Consider the following 16184-nt stretch of genomic DNA (forward strand, 5'->3'; position numbering starts at 1 on the left):
ACAACCATTATTCTCTGATTTAAATGAATAACCGTCTCGCATTAAACAAGATCTAGATATAATGTTCATGCTCAACGCTGGCACCAAATAACAATTATTTAGGTCTAAAACTAATCCCGAAGGTAGATGTAGAGGTAGCGTGCCGACGGCGATCACATCGACTTTGGAACCATTTCCCACGCGCATCGTCACCTCATCCTTAGCCAATCTTCGCTTAATCCGTAGCCCCTGTTTCGAGTTGCAAATATTAGCAACAGAACCAGTATCAAATACCCAGGTGCTACTGCGAGTATTAGTAAGGTACACATCAATAACATGTATATCACATATACCTTTGTTAACCTTGCCATCCTTCTTATCCGCCAAATACTTGGGGCAGTTCCGCTTCCAGTGACCAGTCTGCTTACAGTAGAAGCACTCAGTTTCAGGCTTAGGTCCAGACTTGGATTTCTTCTCCTGAACAGCAACTTGCTTGCTGTTCTTCTTGAAGTTCCCTTTCTTCTTCCCTTTGCCCTTTTTCTTGAAACTAGTGGTTTTACTGACCATCAACACTTGATGCTCCTTTTTGATTTCTACCTCCGCTGCCTTTAGCATTGCGAAGAGCTCGGGAATTGTCTTATCCATCCCTTGCATGTTATAGTTCATCACGAAGCTCTTGTAGCTTGGTGGCAGTGATTGAAGAATTCTGTCAATGACACAATCATCCGGAAGTTGAACTCCCAGTTGAATCAAGTGATTATTATACCCAGACATTCTGAGTATATGCTCACTGACAGAACTATTCTCTTCCATCTTGCAGCTATAGAACTTATTGGAGACTTCATATCTCTCAATCCGGGCATTTTCTTGAAATATTAACTTCAACTCCTGGAACATCTCATATGCTCCATGACGTTCAAAACGTCGTTGAAGACCCGGTTCTAAGCCGTAAAGCATGGCACACTGAACTATTGAGTGGTCATCAGCTTTGCTCTGCCAGACATTCATAACTTCTGGCGTCGCTCTTGCAGGAGGCCTGGCACCTAGCGGTGCTTCTAGGACGTAATTCTTCTGTGCAGCAATGAGGATAATCCTCAAGTTACGGACCCAGTCCGTGTAATTGCTACCATCATCTTTCAACTTAGCTTTCTCAAGGAACGCATTAAAATTCAACGGAACAACAACACGGGCCATTTATCTACAATTAACATAGACAAGCAAGATACTATCAGGTACTAAGTTCATGATAAATTTAAGTTCAATTAATCATATTACTTAAGAACTCCCACTTAGATAGACATCCCTCTAATCATCTAAGTGATTACGTGATCCAAATCAACTAAACCATGTCCGATTAACACGTGAGATGGAGTAGTTTCAATGGTGAACATCACTATGTTGATCATATCTACTATATGATTCACGCTCGACCTTTCGGTCTCTGTGTTCCGAGGCCATATCTGTATATGCTAGGCTCGTCAAGTTTAACCTGAGTATTCCGCGTGTGCAACTGTTTTGCACCCGTTGTATTTGAACGTAGAGCCTATCACACCCGATTAACACGTGGTGTCTCAGCACGAAGAACTTTCGCAACGGTGCATACTCAGGGAGAACACTTTATCTTGAAATTTTAGTGAGAGATCATCTTATAATGCTACCGTCAATCAAAGCAAGATAAGATGCATAAAGGATTAACATCACATGCAATCAATATAAGTGATATGATATGGCCATCATTATCTTGTGCTTGTGATCTCCATCTCCGAAGCACCGTCATGATCACCATCGTCACCGGCGCGACACCTTGATCTCCATCGTAGTATCGTTGTCGTCTCGCCAACTTATTGCTTTTACGACTATCGCTACCGCTTAGTGATAAAGTAAAACTATTACATGGCGATTGCATTTCATACAATAAAGCGACAACCATATGGCTCCTGCCAGTTGCCGATAACTCGGTTACAGAACATGATCATCTCATACAACAAATTATATCACATCATGTCTTGACCATATCACATCACAACATGCCCTGCAAAAACAAGTTAGACGTCCTCTATTTTGTTGTTGCAAGTTTTACGTGGCTGCTACGGGCTTAGCAAGAACCGTTCTTACCTACGCATCAAAACCACAACGATAGTTTGTCAAGTTGGTGCTGTTTTAACCTTCGCAAGGACCGGGCGTAGCCACATTCGGTTCAACTAAAGTTAGAGAGACAGACACCCGCCAGTCACCTTTAAGCAACGAGTGCTCCAAATGGTGAAACCAGTCTCGCGTAAGCGTACGCGTAATGTCGGTCCGGGCCGCTTCATCTCACAATACCGCTGAACGAAAGTATGACATGCTGGTAAGCAGTATGACTTATATCGCCCACAACTCACTTGTGTTCTACTCATGCATAGCATCAACGCATAAAACCAGGCTCGGATGCCACTGTTGGGGAACGTAGTAATTTCAAAAAATTTCCTACGCAAACGCAAGATCATGGTGATGCATAGCAACGAGAGGGGAGAGTGTTGTCCACGTACCCTCGTAGACCGACAGCGGAAGCGTTATCACAACGCGGTTGATGTAGTCGTACGTCTTCACGATCCGACCGATCAAGTACCGAACGCACGGCACCTCCGAGTTCAGCACACGTTCAGCTCGATGACGTCCCTCGAACTCCGATCCAGCCGAGTGTTGAGGGAGAGTTTCGTCAGCATGACGGCGTGGTGACGATGATGATGTTCCACCGACGCAGGGCTTCGCCTAAGCTCCGCAACGGTATTATTGAGGTGTAATATGGTGGAGGGGGGCACCGCACACGGCTAAAATATCATATATCAAGTGTGTTTAGAGGTGCCCCCTGCCCCCGTATATAAAGGAGCAAGGGGGAGGCCAGCTGCCCTAGCGCGCCGAGGAGAGGGGGGGAGTCCTCCTCCTAGTAGGAGCAGGACTCCCCTTTCCTAGTCCAACTAGGAAAAGAGGGGGGGAAGGAAAGAGAGGGAGAGGGAGAGGGAAAGGGGTCTGCGCCCCCCTCTCCTAGTCCAACTAGGATTCCTCCTGGGAGGGGGCGCACCACCTCCTGGCTGCTGCCCTCTCTCTCCCCTCTAGGCCCACTAAGGCCCAATACTTCCCCGGGGGGTTCCGGTAACCCTCCGGCACTCCGGTTAAATCCGAAACTTCTCCGGAACACTTCTGGTGTCCGAATATAGTCGTCCAATATATCAATCTTTATGTCTCGACCATTTCGAGACTCCTCGTCATGTCCGTGATCACATCCGGGACTCCGAACAACCTTCGGTACATCAAAACATATAAACTCATAATATAACCGTCATCGTAACTTTAAGCGTGCGGACCCTACGGGTTCGAGAACTATGTAGACATAACCGAGACACCTCTCCGGTGAATAACCAATAGCGGAACCTGGATGCCCATATTGGTTCCTACATATTCTACGAAGATCTTTATCGGTCAGACCGCATAACAACATACGTTGTTCCCTTTGTCATCGGTATGTTACTTGCCCGAGATTCGATCGTCGGTATCTCGATACCTAGTTCAATCTCGTTACCGGCAAGTCTCTTTACTCGTTCCGTAATACATCATCCCGCAACTAACTCATTAGTCACAATGCTTGCAAGGCTTATAGTGATGTGCATTACTGAGTGGGCCCAGAGATACCTCTCTGACAATCGGAGTGACAAATCCTAATCTCGAAATACGCCAACCCAACAAGTACCTTTGGAGACACCTGTAGAGCACCTTTATAATCACCCATTTACGTTGTGACGTTTGGTAGCACACAAAGTGTTCCTCCGGTAAACGGGAGTTGCATAATCTCATAGTCATAGGAACATGTATAAGTCATGAAGAAAGCAATAGCAACATACTAAACGATCGGGTGCTAAGCTAATGGAATGGGTCAAGTCAATCACGTCATTCTCCTAATGAGGTGATCCCGTTAATCAAATGACAACTCATGTATATGGCTAGGAAACATAACCATCTTTGATTAACGAGCTAGTCAAGTAGAGGCATACTAGTGACACTCTGTTTGTTTATGTATTCACACATGTATTATGTTTCCGGTTAATACAATTCTAGCATGAATAATAAACATTTATCATGATATAAGGAAATAAATAATACTTTATTATTGCCTCTAGGGCATATTTCCTTCATAGAGAGAATAAGAACTAGATCTAGTCTAGATCAAACTAGACGAGAACTAGAACAAGAGCGAGAACTAGAGGAGATTTCAAAACTTGTGTTCCAGGGGCTAGCCCTGCCTCTCTATTTATATGTTGAGCCTCAAGGTCGCAACTTGGGGAGGGAGCCTCCCCAAAGTCAGTTTGTAACACATGGAAGAGTCCTCCTCGAATTCCAGCACAAAATGCTAAGGTTCCTGGCGTTTCCGGAAATACCACGGACCTCGGCGTCTGGCCCAGGACCAAACGGCAAGGACCCTGGCGTCTGGCCCTGTCCTTAGCAAAACTCTTTTTGCACTGACCTCAAGCCTTGCAGGCCTTATTCCTTGGCCCTAGACAAGGTGTTCTTGCACCAAAACATTTCTAGAAATATCCGAAACTCTTTCGGAACTCTCTCAAAACTATTTCTTATATTCCCGGAACTATTTCGAGAATATTTTCTCATAACTCTTTCTCCACTAACACTCAACAGATCATGATTCCCTTAAGCTTGTGACCCGGTGGGTTTGGTAAAACATAGACATGAACAAAATCCCTTTTGTTCAATGACCGATAGCAGAACCATGGACATTCATATCGATCCCTATGAATACACGAATGCCATTCGAGTGAACCTTTGGTTATCATGTGATATTCCCTTTGCTTCGCGATACTTTACAAAACCCGAGGTGAGATGTGTCGATATCCTATTGAGTTATACACATGCTCACTATACCGCCATCCTCATTACGGTTTTGTTCTTCTTTCTCGTAGAAGTGTTTTGGCATCCCCATGACATAGTTACCTGTGTCTGGCCAGACGATAATGGATGTCGTCACACCGAGAGGTCTCTAAGAATATCTCTCCATCGTCGGATGAGCAAATTCTACTCTCGAGCTATCGAGTCCCTTATTAAACTTTCTGATGAACCTGTAAGTTGTTGTTATAATCACCTAGTTATAGATGACATTTGAGCAACCCTAAAGTACATCGTACGGTAAGAAATAACTACAATACTCACATGATCTAAGGAACTAAAACATATGTTAACAATCCGTGTTATAATAATTGACTTGTGACGACATCATCTTAAAGTAACAAACAAGTTTGAGCCGATTCAATATGATCGTTCTGTTGTGGAACGTAGCATGCAATTTCAAAAAATTTCCTACGATCACACAAGATCTATCTAGGGGATGCATAGCAACGAGAGGGGGAGAGTGTGTCCACGTACCCTCGTAGACCGAAAGCGGAAGCGTTAGTTTAACGCGGTTGATGTAGTCGAACATCTTCGCGATTCAACCGATCAAGCACCGAATGTACGACACCTCCGAGTTCAGCACACGTTCAGCTCGATGATGTCCCTCGAACTCTTGATCCAGCAAAGTGTCGAGGGAGAGTTTCGTCAGCACGACGGCGTGGTGACGGTGATGGTGAAGTGACCCGCGCAGGACTTCGCCTAAGCACCATGGCAATATGACCGAAGGAGCAAACTGTAGAGGGGGGCGCCACACATGGCTTGGAAAAACTGATGTGTGTTATGGCGCCCCCTGCCCCCGTATATAAAGGAGGGAGAGGGGAGGAGGCCGGCCTAGGGGCGCCCCAAGTGGGAGGAGTCCCACTTGGGCTCCTAGTCCAATTCGTCCCCCTTCCTTTTATCGGAGGGGGAAAGGGGGAAGGAGGGGGAGAAGGAGAAGGAAAGGGGGGTGCCACCCCCTCCCCTAGTCCAATTCGGACTCCTCCCTTGGGGGGGGGGGCGTGCCACCCCTTCTGGGCTGCCTTGCCTCCCTCCTATGGCCCACATGGCCCATATCTTCCCCCGGGGGGTTCCGATAACCCCCCCGGTACTCCGATACATACCCGATACATTTCGAAACACTTCCGGTGTCCGAATACTATCGTCCAATATATCAATCTTTACCTCCTCGTCATGTCTGTGATCTCATCCAGGACTCCGAACAATCTTCGGTCACCAAAACATATAACTCATAATACAAATCGTCATCGAACGTTAAGCGTGCGGACCCTACGGGTTAGAGAACTATGTAGACATGACCGAGACACCTCTCTGGTCAATAACCAATAGCGGAACCTGGATGCTCATATTGGTTCCTACATATTCTACGAAGATCTTTATCGATCAAACCGTAATGACAACAGATGTCATTCCCTTTGTCATCGGTATGTTACTTGCCCGAGATTCAATCGTCGGTATCTTCATACCTAGTTACCGGCAAGTCTCTTTACTCGTTCCTTAATGCATCATCCCGTAACTAACTCATTAGTCACATTGCTTGCAAGGCTTATCATGATGTGCATTACCAAGAGGGCCCAGAGATACCTCTCCGATACTAGGAGTGACAAATCCGAATCTCGATCTATGCCAACCCAACAAATACCTTCGGAGACACCTGTAGAGCATCTTTATAATCACCCAGTTACGTTATGAAGTTTGATAGCACACAAGGTGTTCTTCCAGTATTCGGGAGTTGCATAATCTCATAGTCAAAGGAATATGTATAAGTCATGAAGAAAGCAATAGCAATAAAACTTAACAATCATTATGATAAGCTAACGGATGGGTCTTTTCCATCACATCATTCTCCTAATGATGTGATCCCGTTCATCAAATGACAACACATGCCTATGGTTAGGAAACTTAACCATCTTTGATTAACGAGCTAGTCAAGTAGAGCCATACTAGGGACACTCTGTTTTGTCTATGTATTCACACATGTACTAAGTTTCCGACTAATACAATTCTAGCATGAATAATAAACATTTATCATGATATAAGGAAATATAAATAACAACTTTATTATTGCCTCTAGGGAATATTTCCTTCAGTCTCGCACTTGCACTAGAGTCAATAATCTAGATTACATTGTAATGATTCTAACAACCATGGAGTCTTGGTGCTGATCATGTTTTGCTCGTGGAAGAGGCTTAGTTAACGGGTCTGCAACATTCATATCCGTATGTATTTTACAAATCTCTATGTCTCCCTCCTTGACTTGATCACGGATGGAGTTGAAGTGTATCTTGATGTTTTTGGTTCTCTTGTGAAATCTGGATTCCTTCGCTAAGGCAATCGCTGCAGTATTGTCACAAAAGATTTTCATTGGACCCGATGCACTAGGCATGACACCTAGATCGGATATGAACTCCTTCATCCAGACTCCTTCATTTGCTGCTTCCGAAGCAGCTATGTACTCCGCTTCACACGTAGATCCCGCCACGACGCTTTGCTTAGGACTGCACCAACTGATAGCTCCACCATTCAATATAAATACGTATCCGGATTGTGACTTAGAGTCATCCGGATCTGTGTCAAAGCTTGCATCGACGTAACCATTTACGACGAGCTCTTTGTCACCTCCATAAACGAGAAACATATCCTTAGTCCTTTTCAGGCACTTCAGGATGTTCTTGACCGCTGTCCAGTGATCCACTCCTGGATTACTTTGGTACCACCCTGCTAGACTTATAGCAAGGCACACATCAGGTTTGGTACACAACATTGCATACATGATAGAACCTATGACCGAGGCATAGGGAATGACTTTCATTCTCTTTCTATTTTCTGCCGTGGTCGGGGTTTTGAGTCTTACTCAACTTCACACCTTGTAACACAGGCAAGAACCCTTTCTTTGACTGATCCATTTTGAACTTCTTTGAAACTTTATCAAAGTATGTGCTTTGCGAAAGTCCAATTAAGCGTCTTGATCTATCTCTATAGATCTTGATGCCCAATATATAAGCTATCCAGAAATTCTCTATCATTTTCAATCAACAATATGTCATCCACATATAATATTAGAAATGCTACAGAACTCCCACTCACTTTCTTGTAAATACATGCTTCTCTAAAAGTCTGTATAAAACCATATGCTTTGATCACTTCATCAAAGCGTATATTCCAACTTCGAGATGCTTGCACCAGTCCATAAATGGATCGCCGGAGCTTGCACACTTTGTTAGCACCTTTAGGATCGACAAAACCTTCTGGTTGCATGATATACAACTCTTCTTTAAGAAATCCATTAAGGAATGCAGTTTTGACGTCCATTTGCCAAATTTCATAATCATAATACGCGGCAATTGCTAACATGATTCGGACAGACTTAAGCATCGCTACGGGTGAGAAGGTTTCATCATAGTCAACTCCTTGAACTTGTCAAAAACCTTTCGCAACAAGTCAAGCTTTGTAGACAGTAACATTACCATCAACGTCAGTCTTCTTCTTGAAGATCCATTTATTCTCTATGGCTTGACGATCATCGGGCAAGTCAACCAAAGTCCATACTTTGTTCTCATACATGGATCCCATCTCAGATTTCATGGCCTCAAGCCATTTCGCGGAATCGGGGCTCATCATCGCTTCCTCATAGTTCGTAGGTTCATCATGGTCTAGTAACATGACTTCTAGAACAAGGTTACCATACCACTCTGGTGCGGATTGTACTCTGGTTGACCTACGAGGTTCGGTAGTAACTTGATCTGAAGTTTCATGATCATCATCATTAGCTTCCTCACTAATTGGTGTAGGCATCACGGGAATGGTTTTTCTGTGATGAGCTACTTTCCAATCCGAGAGAAGGTACAATTACTTCATCAAGTTCTACTTTCCTCCTGTTGGGGAACATAGCATGCAATTTCAAAAAAATTCCTACGCTCACACAAAATCTATCTAGGAGATGCATAGCAACGAGAGGGGGAGAGTGTGTCTACGTACCCTCGTAGACCGTGGAAGCGTTAGGTTAACGTGGTTGATGTAGTCGAACGTCTTCACTATCCAACCGATCTAGTGCCGAACGCACGGCACCTTTGAGTTCAGCACACGTTCATCTCGATGACGTCCCTCGAACTCTTGATCCAGCAGAGGGTCGAGGGAGAGTTCCGTCGGCACGACAGCGTGGTGACGGTGTTGGTGAAGTGATCCGCGCAGGGCTTCGCCTAAGCACTACGACGCTATGACCGGAGGAGTAAACTGAGGAGGGGGCACCACACATGGCTAAAAGTGTTGGAAATATGTCCTAGAGGCAATAATAAAATGGTTATTATTATATTTCCTTGTTCATGATAATTGTGTATTGTTCATGCTATAATTGTGTTATCCGGAAATCGTAATACATGTGTGAATACATAGACCACAACATGTCCCTAGTGAGCCTCTAGTTGACTAGCTCGTTGATCAATAGATGGTTACGGTTTCCTGACCATGGACATTGGATGTCGTTGATAACGGGATCACATCATTAGGAGAATGATGTGATGGACAAGACCCAATCCTAAGCATAGCACAAGATCGTGTAGTTCGTCTGCTAAAGCTTTTCTGATGTCAAGTATCATTTCCTTAGACCATGAGAGTGTGCAACTCCCGGATACCGCAGGAATGCTTTGGGTGTGCCAAACATCACAACGTAACTGGGTGGCTACAAAGGTGCACTACGGGTATCTCCGAAAGTGTCTGTTGGGTTGGCACGAATCGAGACTGGGATTTGTCGCTCCGTGTGACGGAGAGGTATCTCTGGGACCACTCCGTAGGACATCATCATAATGAGCTCAATGTGACCAAGGAGTTGATCACGGGATGATGTGTTACGAACGAGTAAAGAGACTTGCCGGCAACGAGATTGAACAAGGTATAGGGATACCGACGATCGAATCTCGGGCAAGTATCATACCGGTAGACAAAGGAAATTGAATACAGGATTGATTGAATCCCCGACATCGTGGTTCATCCGATGAGATCGTCATGGAACATGTGGGAGCCAACATGGGTATCTAGATCCCGCTGTTGGTTATTGGCCGGAGAGATGTCTCGGTCATGTCTACATGCCTCCCGAACCCGTAGGGGCTACACACTTAAGGTTCGATGACGCTAGGGTTATAGGGAAAGTTTGTTCATGGTTACCGAATGTTGTTCGGAGTCCTGGATGAGATCCCGGACGTCACGAGGAGTTCCGGAATTGTCCGGGGATAAAGATTTATATATGGGAAGTCCTTATTCGGTCGCCGGAAGTGTTCGGGGGTTTATCGGTATTGTACGGGGACAACCGAAAGGGTTCCGGGGGTCCACCGGGAGGGTCCACCTGCCCCGGAGGGCCCTATGGGCTGAATATGGAGGGGAACCAGCCCCTAGGTGGGCTGGGCGCCAAAACCCCCTAGGGCCCATGCGCCTAGGGTTGGGGGGAAACCCTAAAGGGGGCGCCCCCTTGGCTTGGGGGGCAAGCCTTCCCCCCTTGGCCGCCGCCCCCCTCTAGATCCATCTGGAGGGGGCCGGCTGTGACGCCCCCGATTTGACCGTACACTAATCATGCACGCAAATGTGTACGACCACGATCAGGGACTCACGGGAAGATATCACAACACAACTCTAAAACATAAATAAGTCATACAAGCATTATAATACAAGCTAGGGGCCTCGAGGGCTCGAATACAAGTGCTCGATCATAGACGAGTCAGCGGAAGCAACAATATCTGAGTACAGACATAAGTTAAACAAGTTTGCCTTAAGAAGGCTAGCACAAACAGGGATACAGATCGAACGAGGCGCAGGCCTCCTGCCTGGGATCCTCCTAACTACTCCTGATCGTCGTCAGCGGGCTGCACGTAGTAGTAGGCACCTCCAGTGTCGTAGGTGTCGTCGTCGACGGTGGCGTCTGGCTCCTGGACTCCAACATCTGGTTGTGACAACCAGATAGAAAAGAAAAGGGGGGGGGGAAGAGGGAAAGAAGCAACCGTGAGTACTCATCCAAAGTACTCGCAAGCAAGGAGCTACACTACATATGCATGGGTATATGTGTAAAGGGGCATATTAGTGGACTGAACTGCAGAATGCCAGAATAAAAGGGGGATAGCTAGTCCTGTCGAAGACTACGCTTCTGGTCATCTCCATCTTGCAGCAGGTAGAAGAGAGTAGATTGAAGTCCTCCAAGTAGCATCGCATAGCATAATCCTACCCGGCAATCCCCTCCTCGACGCCCTGTTAGAGAGCGACCACCGGGTTGTATCTGGCACTTGGAAGGGTGTATTTTATTCAGTATCCAGTTCTAGTTGTCATAAGGTCAAGGCACAACTCCGGGTCGTCCTTTTACCGAGGGACACGGCTATTCGAATAGATAAACTTCCCTGCAGGGGTGCACCACATAACCCAACACGCTCGATCCCATTTGGCCGGACACACTTTTCTGGGTCATGCCCGGCCTCGTAAGATCAACGCGTCGCAGCCCCACCTAAGCACAACAGAGCGGTCAGCACGCCGGTCTAATCCTAAGCGCGCAGGGGTCTGGGCCCATCGCTCTATGCACACCTGCACGTTGCGTACGCGGCCGGAAGCAGACCTAGCCTAGTGGCGTTCCAGTCCAATCCGGCGCGCGCCACTCAGTCGCTGACGTCAAGAAGGCTTCGGCTGATACCACGACGCCGGGATACCCATAACTACTCCCGCGTAGATGGTTAGTGCGTATAGACCAAATGGCCAGACCCAGATCAAATACCCAGATCTCGTTAAGCGTGTTAAGTATCCGCGAGCGCCGACCAGGGCCAGGCCCACCTCTCACCTAGGCGGTCTCAACCTGCCCTGTCGCTCCGCCACAAAGATCCACTTGCGGGTACTCCTACGAGCCGACCCGACTTTACTCATCACATGTGTCATGTATATAGTATATAAGTATATACCCGCGATCACCGCCCAGGTGATCACGGCCCGATAGTGTAGCACAGCAGACGGACAAGAATGTAGGGCCACTGATGGAAATCTAGCATCCTATACTAAGCATGTAGGATTGCAGGTAAAGGTATCAACATTAGTAGCAAGGATAGGCTATGCATCAGAATAGGATATCGAAAAGCAGTAACATGCTACACTACTCTAATGCAAGCAGTATAGAGGAGAGTAGGCGATATATGGTGATCAAGGGGGGGGGCTTGCCTGGTTGCTCTGGCAAGTAGGAGGGGTCGTCGACTCCGTAGTCGAACTGGGCAGCAGCAGTGTCGGTCTCGTAGTCTACCGGAGAGAAGAGGGGGAAGAAACAGTAAATACAATGCAAACATAAGCATGACGATGCGTGACATGACAATGAGCGGTGTTAGGGGTGTCCTAACGCGACAGTAGGTGGTACCGGTGAAGGGGGGGAACATCCGGGAAAGTATTCCCGATGTTTTGCGTTTTCGGACAGACGGACCGGAGGGGGAAAGTTGCTAGTTCGATAGGTTAGGGAGGTGTGGTGGATGAACGGACTGCGTATTCGGATTCGTCTCGTCGTTCTGAGCAACTTTCATATAGAAAACATTTTCATCCGAGTTACGGTTTAAAAGATATGAATTTTCAAAGTTTATTTGAATTTCTGGAATTATTTATATTAAGCAAAAATGAATTATGACGTCAGCATGAGGCAATGCTGACGTCAGCAGGTCAACAGGTCGGCTGACCAGTCAAACCAGACAGGTGGGTCCAGTGGGACCCACCTGTCATTCACTATTTAGGTTAATTAGGGTTTAGCTAATTAATTATTATTTAATTAAATTAAACAGGATTAATTAACTTAATTAATTTATTTATTTAATTAATGAATTAATTAAAATTATTTTTATTTATTTATTTATTTATTAATTTTTATTAATTAATTTAGTATTATTTTTCTTATTATTAATATTTTAATTATTTTAATTAGTTTTTTTGTTTTATTATTATCATTATTATTATTATTACTATTATTTATTTATTTATATTTTAATTTTATTTATTTATTTTTATTAGTAAACGTTCTGGCGCTGGGGGCCCGTTTGTCATTGGGCCAGGGGGTCGGGCCCAGTGGCCAGTAGCTCAGGTGGGGCTAGGCCCACCTGGCGGTGGCCCAGAGGGGCGAGGCCCACTGGCAGTGGCCCAGAGGGCACTGCGGCTACGGGCGCAACGGCGTAACGGCGTCGGGCGTCCGCCCGAACGGGACGGCGAGGGGGCGCGGCGGACGAAGGCCGTCGGGGCGCGCGCGGGCGAGGCTCGCCGGCCGGAGCAGCGCCGCAGCAGGGGACGGGCAGAGGCGGCCACGCGCGGCCACGGGCGCGTACGGGGGCGAGGTGCGGGGCGAAGCCAGAGGCCAACGCCGGTGGGAGGCAACGGCGGCGCGGCTCGCGCGGGCGCGCGTCGGTGCGGTCGGGCGTGGGGAAGAAGCTGCGAGGGGGGGCGCGGTCGAGGCTATGGGCCTGCCCGCGACAGCGAGGGCGCGAGGACGAGGGGGGGCAGGCGGGGCGTGGCCGATGCTGGCGCGCGGTCGGGGCGCGCGCGGGCGAAGGCCGTGCGGGCGCGCGTGCGTGGCCAGGCGCGGCGGGGCGCGTCTGGGCGCGCCGGAGCGCGAGCGGGGCGGCGGTGACCGAGGGGAGAGGGGCGGGCGACGGAGGCCGGTGGCCTCACCGTGGGATGCAGGGTCACGGCAGTGGGGGTCGAGGGGGAGACGGGGGCGACGGCGATGCGGTGTCGAGGCGCAGGCCGGCGAGGAGGAGGAGGCAGGCCGGCGATGCAGTGCTCCGGCGAGGCGAGGGCGCGGGGTCGAGCGCGACGGCGACGGCGACGGCCTCCTCCTCGATCCAGATCGGGGGGGGGCAGGGGAGGGAGGTGAGATATTTCGGGGGGAGAGCGAGTGGGTAGGCTGTCGGTGGGGGGGGGGCAGGGGATAAGGTGAGGGGGGTTGGGCCGGCCGGCTGGGCCTGGGGTGGCCCAGTTGGGCCATGTCCAGTGGGGGGGGGGGCTTTTGTTCCCTTTTTTTGTTCTGTTTTCTGTTTTGTTTTGCATTTTCTTTTATTTGTTTTCTTTCACCCTTTTGACCCATTTTAAAATACTTAGGCATTTTCTAAAAAGGAGTTTTCTCCACAATAATTACCAGTGTATTATTTGGCACCCATGGAACAATTTTGTTTAAACTTTTGAAAACTTTTATTTTTCACTTTAATTATATTTGAAGTTTGAATTAGGAGTTTGAAAGAAAGGTGATTCCAATGTGATCAAGCCCTGTTTAGCAACGTGATTAGCTTAATCACAGAGAGTTACTGTAGCATGATTCTCGGGGTGTTACAAATCTCCTCCACTACAAGAAATCTCGTCCCGAGATTTAGGAGGTAGAAGGAAACAGTGTGGGGTATTCTTCGCGCAGACGATCCTCTCGTTCCCAGGTGGCCTCATCTTCAGAATGGTGCGACCACTGGACTTTGAGAAACTTGATCGCCTTCTGACGTGTGCGGCGTTCAGCTTGGTCGAGAATGCGGACCGGATGCTCCTTATAGGAGAGGTCTTGCTGCAATTCGAGCACTTCGTGATCCACAGCTCGGATTGGATCCTTGAAGCAACGGCGGAGCTGTGACACATGGAACACATCGTGAACCTGAGAAAGGTTCGGCGGTAGCTCCAGTTGGTATGCCACTTTTCCACGCCTTTCGAGAATAGTGAATGGGCCAATATAGCGAGGAGCTAGTTTGCCCTTGATCCCGAAGCGGTGAGCACCCTTCATAGGTGTGACTCGAAGATAAGCCTTTTCGCCAGGTTGATAGACCATGTCTTTATGATGACGGTCATACTGACTCTTCTGACGTGACTAAGCAGTCTTGAGATTCTCGCGAATAATGCGGACTTGTTCTTCGGCATCTTGGATAATATCCGGTCCGATGAGTGGACGTTCCCCAGTTTCTGACCAGTTCAGGGGGGTTCGGCACTTTCGTCCATATAACACTTCGAAGGGGGCCATCTTCAGACTAGCTTGATAGCTATTATTATAAGAGAACTCAGCATACGGGAGAGATTCCTCCCATTTCTTGCCGAAGGAAATAACGCAAGCTCGAAGCATGTCTTCGAGAACTTGATTGACGCGTTCAACTTGTCCTTGCGATTGAGGATGAAACGCAGTACTGAATGACAGATGAGTTCCCATTGCTTCTTGGAAACTTGCCCAGAATCTTGAAGTGAATAAGCTGCCACGGTCTGAGCTGATAACCAATGGAATACCGTGGAGTGAAACAATCCTGGACATATAGAGCGTTGCCAACTGGCTAGCAGTGATCGTTTCTTTGACCGCCAGAAAATGTGCAACTTTGGAAAGCCGGTCAATGACGACAAGAATAGCATCATTACCTTTCTGCGATTTGGGAAATCCAGTGACGAAGTCCATCTCAACATGGTCCCATTTCCATTCAGGAATAGAGATAGGTTGCAGAGTTCCAGCAGGCCTTTGATGTTCTGCTTTGATACGACGGCAAACGTCACACTCAGCAACATAACGAGCAATGTCTTGCTTCATATTAGTCCACCAGAATCTTTGACGGATGTCTTGGTACATCTTTGTACTACCCGGATGGATACTTAGAGGCGTATCATGAGCTTCTTTCATAACTTCCTGTGTCATATCCAGGTTTTTCTCTGTACATGGCACCACTAGGCGGCCCTTGAAGTATAGGGTGCCATCTTCAGAAATGGTGAAGAATGAGGGCTTTCCTCCTGCGAGGTAGCGCTTAATCTTGTAGGCTTCAGAGTCATACTTCTGTAGCCTTTTGATGCTGTCCTCGAGATCTGGTTTAGCAACTAGGGTATTGAGGGAACCCTGGGTAACAACGTGGAGGTTCACCTTGCCAAATTGTTTAGGAGGGGGAGCGAGTGCACCCGGAGGAACAATAAGGAGGTTCAGCTTCCTGAATTCTTCAACAAGCGAGGGCTGAACTTTATGAACCTGGAGGTGGTTGCAGTAAGACTTGCGGCTCAAGGCATCAGCCATTACATTAGCCTTGCCTGGCGTATAGGAAATACCCAAGTCAAAGTCTGCAACAAGCTCCATCCATCTCTGCTGACGGAGGTTCAGATCTGGTTGAGTAAACAGATACTTCAGACTTTGGTGGTCGGTGAAGATCTCGCAACGATTACCGAGAAGGTAATGTCGCCACTGCTTCAGCGCATGAATGACAGCAGCAAGTTCGAGGTCGTGAACTGGGTAGTTCTCTTCGTGAGGGCGCAATTGTCGAGAGGCATAAGCAATCACTTTGCGGTCT

The sequence above is a fragment of the Aegilops tauschii genome, chromosome 6 (assembly GCF_002575655.3).
Source record: "Aegilops tauschii subsp. strangulata cultivar AL8/78 chromosome 6, Aet v6.0, whole genome shotgun sequence".
Lineage (NCBI taxonomy): Eukaryota > Viridiplantae > Streptophyta > Magnoliopsida > Poales > Poaceae > Aegilops > Aegilops tauschii.